The sequence below is a fragment of the Rhamphochromis sp. 'chilingali' genome (assembly GCF_963969265.1).
Source record: "Rhamphochromis sp. 'chilingali' genome assembly, chromosome: 1".
Taxonomy (NCBI): domain Eukaryota; kingdom Metazoa; phylum Chordata; class Actinopteri; order Cichliformes; family Cichlidae; genus Rhamphochromis; species Rhamphochromis sp. 'chilingali'.
In genome coordinates, this window is record NC_137929.1 from 67651189 (window position 1) to 67658570 (window position 7382).

The window sequence follows — 7382 nt, forward strand, 5'->3', positions numbered from 1 at the left end:
GATGCTTATTTAAAGCTTACATCTAAGTCCTCATGTTCTCTAATCAAATATTGGATCTGTACATGTGACATCATGTTTTTCCACATTGTGAAACCTGCTGCTAACTGGGTTATTTAAAGACTACATGTAAAATCCTCTGCAGGCTAGGGCAGGATAAACAGGTTAGTTTACTCGTGTTTACTGTGATGTAAATCCATCACAGGATTTAGAGTAAAAACAGTGTGTGACTAGTGCAGAGTGGCTATGAATTAATGGTCACAGTTAGCTTACATCAAATGTAGCAGAGATTGATATGAACGTTAGCTGATGATGATTCCCTGACTGAATTCGCCCTTCATAGCAACTTTATACCATCTAGAAAACAGACAGCATAAACGGTGTACAGCCAGTAAACGGACAGAACAACTCATGAACACTAAGAAAATCTACTGAAGCTCTCAATAGAAATTATTGTGAGTTTAAATTCTTTTCCACTGAGACATTACAGCTAATTTTAGGTTCCCCCACCTGCTGAATCCACATTACCTGACGGCACACATTTATTGTTTAGAGGCAAAGTCACCCTCTACAATGTAGGAAATAGAGATGTTTTTTTTTTATTTATTTATTTTTTTGTTTTATTTTCCTTACTTTTCCTGCTCATGCTCATACTTAACTGATTCAAGCTTAACTGATTGGTTACAATTCAATTTTAGACTGAAATAAATCTTTGTATTTCCATCTACTTGTCTTATCATTATGTTAATAAAGCACAAGGTTCGGTTAGCTTTGCACAAATGTCCTCCAAAGAGCTACTTTTACTTTCTTTCTTTGAGTATTTCAGAGCCTCTACTTTTTTACTTTTACTCGAGTAAAGAAGTTGAATCAGTACTTCAACTTTTACTGGAGTATTTTTAACACTAGTATCTGTACTTCTAAAGTAAAGACATACGTTTATTATACTAATTAGTATTAGTCACAAGGAATAACCCCAATGAAAACATATTTATTTTAGTTTTTCCTTTTAAAAAAGCCACGCCCACCACACATCTACTTAACCTGTTCATCTGGCTCACCTGGCTGCAGAAAAGCCTCGCCTGGTGTTTTTCCAGTGTGACACTGATCCATTTCAGCCTTGACACAAAAATCTCCTTTTAAGTAACGTACTGCATTACTTTAAAAAAAAAAGTCTTCTGTGTAATATGTGTCATAACTTTTTTACTTTACTTTTTTGAGTAAACACTGATCACAACTAGGGATGGGTACCGGTATCTGACATAAACGGTAGTAACCAGACCGAAAAGCAGCGCACATTACAGGTACGTACATTCTTTTAAAGCAGAGCTACAGATTAAAAATGCCCAAGGCGAAGCGGTCAAAAGTCTGGCTGTACTTCACAGCAAAATATGCAAACTCAGCAGCAACAATTGCTTTAAGCTGATACTGTGCAAAGGAGGTAACACCTCAAATCTGATGAAACACCTGGCGACGCATAGCGTTTTTTTAAAAGCCGAAAAATGCGCCGTATTTGATAGCTTGCTGCGAGACCTCACACAGAGCACATCTACTGCGGGTGTGGTGCCTGTTATCGGACCTGGAGTTAGCAACATCCCCCAAAAACTCGAAGAGGAGAGTCCTGGCCCCTAGCCCTGCCAGTGTAGCAGAAATGATGAGGATGATGATGGCAGCAGCAGCCGTTCTTCTCTGCGTGAGTAGCTTAATGTTGTTCATGTGTAATTTACGTTGAGTAGGCTAACCACGTTATTACATTAATGCATGTAAGGTGAACTAGCAAACACCGTCGTAGTTACATGCAGCTGTCTTCTTGTTTGACCGTTCAGTCAGATGAACATAAAAAAGGCACAAGCCTGCACAACAACACACACATATATTCTCACACATTGGTGAGTACATCTAATTGACGTAATGCTTTCAAAGGCCGCTGACTGTAACCAACAAAAGTGAATAACTAAACCTAACCTTGACCTAATTCTAACCCTGAGACTAAAACCACATTTTGAGTCTCAAACATGCCTTCAAGCTTGTGGGGACGGGCATTTGGTCCCCACAAGAATGGTGGCACGACAATTTCTGTCCTCATAAAGATGTCTAAAAATGTACACACACACACACACACACAGAACCACACACACACACACACACACACACACACACACACACACACACACACACACACAGAACCACACACAGCAGCTGATTGTAACATGAGCTCATCTGAAAGGCACCAAGAAGAATCCAGAGATTTGAAAGTTGCTGCTTTGGATTGTTAGTTTGATCTGAATCAGAATCCAGTGTTTGATGGAAATCTCCTCCTGCTGCACTTCAACACATTAAAGAGAGAGAGATGAAAGAAAAGCTGATGATGAGAGCAGAGAGAGGAAGGTGTACTTACCGTGCAGGAGGATCACAAACACCACAAACATCTTCATGTTCCTGTCAAACTCAGAGACTCTTTAAAAGCCCTTCAGGACATCAGCTCACAGCAGCTTCACTTTCCTCTGCTGATCATCTACTGACACTCTCACACTGCTTCACTGTCACAGCTCAGAGTTCAGCTTCACACTTTGTTAAAGCACATCTGTGGAATGAAGTCCGGCCGGCCACAGATCACTTCTGAGGAAAGAGGAGGACGTCGGCTTTCCTCGTAGTTTCACGCCCGAGCGCTCCGGTTGGAGGCGGCTGCTGCGGCCTCACCCTGACACGCACAAAGCTCCGCCTTCAGTCCTGACGCTGAAACATCCACTGTAGCTACAATGATGCAGATGTGACCCTCAGCAGCTGGATTTCCTCTCCATAGATGTGTTTCCATGCAGATCATGGACATAAAGCAGCTCCAGGATGAAGAGTGTGAAAGAACTTCTTCCACTACAGTATTCATTACAGCACTGTGGCACTCCACAAACCCTCACACTGTCTCAATCCCTGTTTCCAGTTTGACTGAGAGAAGGCCTGAAGCTCAGCCAATCACAGGACAGCAAGTGATCAGCTGACACAGTGATTTGAAGGTTGAGCTGTCAGGGTGAGGCTGCTTCATGCAGGTGTGAAACTATGAGGAAAACTGACAAAGCGAAGAGTCTCAAAACTACACAAACACAGGTGTGTATCAGGTGACTCATGAGTGTATTTAATGTTCTATCAGTGAGTGAAAAGAACATGAAAGAGGACAGGAGAGGAAGAAGAGAGCTTAAATTTAAATGGAAGGATGCTTATTTAAAGCTTACATCTAAGTCCTCATGTTCTCTAATCAAATATTGGATCTGTACATGTGACATCATGTTTTTCCACATTGTGAAACCTGCTGCTAACTGGGTTATTTAAAGACTACATGTAAAATCCTCTGCAGGCTAGGGCAGGATAAACAGGTTAGTTTACTCGTGTTTACTGTGATGTAAATCCATCACAGGATTTAGAGTAAAAACAGTGTGTGACTAGTGCAGAGTGGCTATGAATTAATGGTCACAGTTAGCTTACATCAAATGTAGCAGAGATTGATATGAACGTTAGCTGATGATGATTCCCTGACTGAATTCGCCCTTCATAGCAACTTTATACCATCTAGAAAACAGACAGCATAAACGGTGTGCAGCCAGTAAACGGACAGAACAACTCATGAACACTAAGAAAATCTACTGAAGCTCTCAATAGAAATTATTGTGAGTTTAAATTCTTTTCCACTGAGACATTACAGCTAATTTTAGGTTCCCCCACCTGCTGAATCCACATTACCTGACGGCACACATTTATTGTTTAGAGGCAAAGTCACCCTCTACAATGTAGGAAATAGAGATGTTTTTTTTTTAATTTATTTATTTGTTTTGTTTTATTTTCCTTACTTTTCCTGCTCATGCTCATACTTAACTGATTCAAGCTTAACTGATTGGTTACAATTCAATTTTAGACTGAAATAAATCTTTGTATTTCCATCTACTTGTCTTATCATTATGTTAATAAAGCACAAGGTTCGGTTAGCTTTGCACAAATGTCCTCCAAAGAGCTACTTTTACTTTCTTTCTTTGAGTATTTCAGAGCCTCTACTTTTTTACTTTTACTCGAGTAAAGAAGTTGAATCAGTACTTCAACTTTTACTGGAGTATTTTTAACACTAGTATCTGTACTTCTAAAGTAAAGACATACGTTTATTATACTAATTAGTATTAGTCACAAGGAATAACCCCAATGAAAACATATTTATTTTAGTTTTTCCTTTTAAAAAAGCCACGCCCACCACACATCTACTTAACCTGTTCATCTGGCTCACCTGGCTGCAGAAAAGCCTCGCCTGGTGTTTTTCCAGTGTGACACTGATCCATTTCAGCCTTGACACAAAAATCTCCTTTTAAGTAACGTACTGCATTACTTTAAAAAAAAAAGTCTTCTGTGTAATATGTGTCATAACTTTTTTACTTTACTTTTTTGAGTAAACACTGATCACAACTAGGGATGGGTACCGGTATCTGACATAAACGGTAGTAACCAGACCGAAAAGCAGCGCACATTACAGGTACGTACATTCTTTTAAAGCAGAGCTACAGATTAAAAATGCCCAAGGCGAAGCGGTCAAAAGTCTGGCTGTACTTCACAGCAAAATATGCAAACTCAGCAGCAACAATTGCTTTAAGCTGATACTGTGCAAAGGAGGTAACACCTCAAATCTGATGAAACACCTGGCGACGCATAGCGTTTTTTTAAAAGCCGAAAAATGCGCCGTATTTGATAGCTTGCTGCGAGACCTCACACAGAGCACATCTACTGCGGGTGTGGTGCCTGTTATCGGACCTGGAGTTAGCAACATCCCCCAAAAACTCGAAGAGGAGAGTCCTGGCCCCTAGCCCTGCCAGTGTAGCAGAAATGATGACGGATGATGATGGCAGCAGCAGCCGTTCTTCTCTGCATGAGTAGCTTAATGTTGTTCATGTGTAATTTACGTTGAGTAGGCTAACCACGTTATTACATTAATGCATGTAAGGTGAACTAGCAAACACCGTCGTAGTTACATGCAGCTGTCTTCTTGTTTGATGGCAGATACTCCCTTTACCCTGGCCAAGAAGGCAAAAAAAAAAGAGGAAAACAGCTGAACATGAGAGGTTTTAGGACAAAGTTTGTGTTTTTTCCATTGTTTAATCACTGCTTCCAGCCCAGAGTGATACCATATATGCCCTGTAGCTGCAGAAAAGGCTAACATTGTTATCTTTTTACAAAAAACAGCTGAACATGAGAGGTTTTTGGACCAATTTTGTGTTCTCCATTCTTTAAGCACCGGTTTGAGCACCGTTTAAAACCTAAGCAATACCCATCCCTAATCACAACAAACATGGAAACATCTCAAACATGGAAAAACATTTGACCCACAGCATGTATTTAATGTGCATGAATGTAATGTCTTTGATAAGTTGCTTAGAGATGGTGGTGACTCTCTGTGTTGTGTTAAATTATGTATTTTTCATATAATGTAACGTCCTGCAAAACAAACTGAGTTATACTTACTTTGTGGTTTTTGTTTTTTTTGTTTGTTTTTTTTGTTTTTTTTTGTGTGTTTTGTGTTTGTTGTTTGAATGTTGCATGAAAATACTGGGTACTTTTGTGCAGGATAAACTGTTAAGTCTGAATTAATGTGGTGCATTCACAGTACAGAGCAGTGTGTGACTGCGGTGCAGAGTGTCTGTGGCCTCATGGTCAGATTTATGTTGCATTAAGTGTAGCAGAGATTCATATGAATTTTAGTTTATGATGATGAGATTCAGTCACTGAGCACCAAGTTTATAACAGAGTACTTCAGTGTAGGAGATGTACATCAGTATAAAAATACACAATGCAGTTAGCAGCTGACACGCTGATGATGCTCAGTAGATCTGATCTTTGTATCTGGATGTATTTGACAGGGACAGTGTTCATGTTCAGGGACATCAGGATAAAAACAGAAGATGGAAACCTGCCAGATTTGAGCTAAACTGCTCATTTCCATGTGTCGTCCCTGGGCAGGTCACATGACTCTATCCAACATACAAAGACACACAAGAAAAGCCAGAGAAAGAAAGACAAATCCAAACAATCCATCATACTGAGTCAAAGTGATCACAGGTCTGCTTTGTTGGAGATGAGCCTTCAAAGTGGAATATGTGCACTGTTCCTTTATTACTACCACTGAAGGCCACGCCCCTCTGGTCATGTGATCAAGTGGTTTGTAGGACGCTCCTCTTCCTCAGAGGATCCACCTGTGCTTCCTCTCCTCTCTCCTCCACCTGTTACAGTGAGGGAACGTCCTCCATGATGGAGGAGCTGCTGGAAAGTGCTGAGAGTTTCCTCCAGAGTGAGACCTCTGTCACAGTTCAGAGGATCTACGGCAGCAGAGACCTTCATGGACACTAAAAGTCTGAAACACACAACAACAACATCACACTGACTCCACTCTGACATCACTGATCAATAATCAAAGAACACACAGATCAAACTGATTGATCAGCCATCAGAGGAGTCGGATCAATGGAGCTGCTTCTGTTCCTGATGTCCCCTGTTTGATGCTGGACCTGAACTCTCCCTGCAGAGGAGACACAAGACAGTCAGAGACACACACACACACACACACACACATACTCGCTTAAGTCCCGTTTGGGGTCGCATATCTTAACTCCCCCCCTTTGGGGACACCACTTTCTGTATGGTTTAGAAGCAAGCTGGCAACTCAGTTTTACTCCTCCAAGACCACAGAAATAAAAAATCACTTGAGATTTTAATTTTAAGCAACTTTTGTCCAGACAGTATTTTTACCTTCCCATTGGGGACTTGGAATGTTTAATGTCCCCTTTGGGGTCTTCAGCGATACACAGATAAAAAAAACTATTTTATGCCACTTTTGGGGACCTTACTTCCATTTGGGGTCTTCGGCGACACACACATACACAAACTATTTTATGCCACTTTTGGGGACCTTACTTCCATTCGGGGTCTTCAGCAATACACACATACACAAGTTATTTTATGTCAGTTTTGGGGACCATACTTCCCTTAAAGGCAATTCCTTCAAAGTACAATGTAATGTTAACTACCCAATCTAACAATAATCTAAACAATAATTAAGGTCTCTATTTATCTTGAAGAAATCAAAACTATGTCCAATGTCTCGGCCACAGAACAATTTAAATTTTTGACTGCATTTATTACTACTGTGTTGTTTTGGGAGTTTATATGCACATCATTAATGCAGAGAAACTTGGATAAAAAAAAATCATCTGTACTATTGAGTGTTTGTTACCAGCAAATTGTAAGGCAAGAACTTTGCTTCCAAATATGTTCACTGGGAAGAAGTCCCTGGTCCCCTGTCTTCATCTTGATCCGTTTTCTTGTTCTATTGTGTTTTTGTTGGCTCCATACCTGACAGAAGAGAC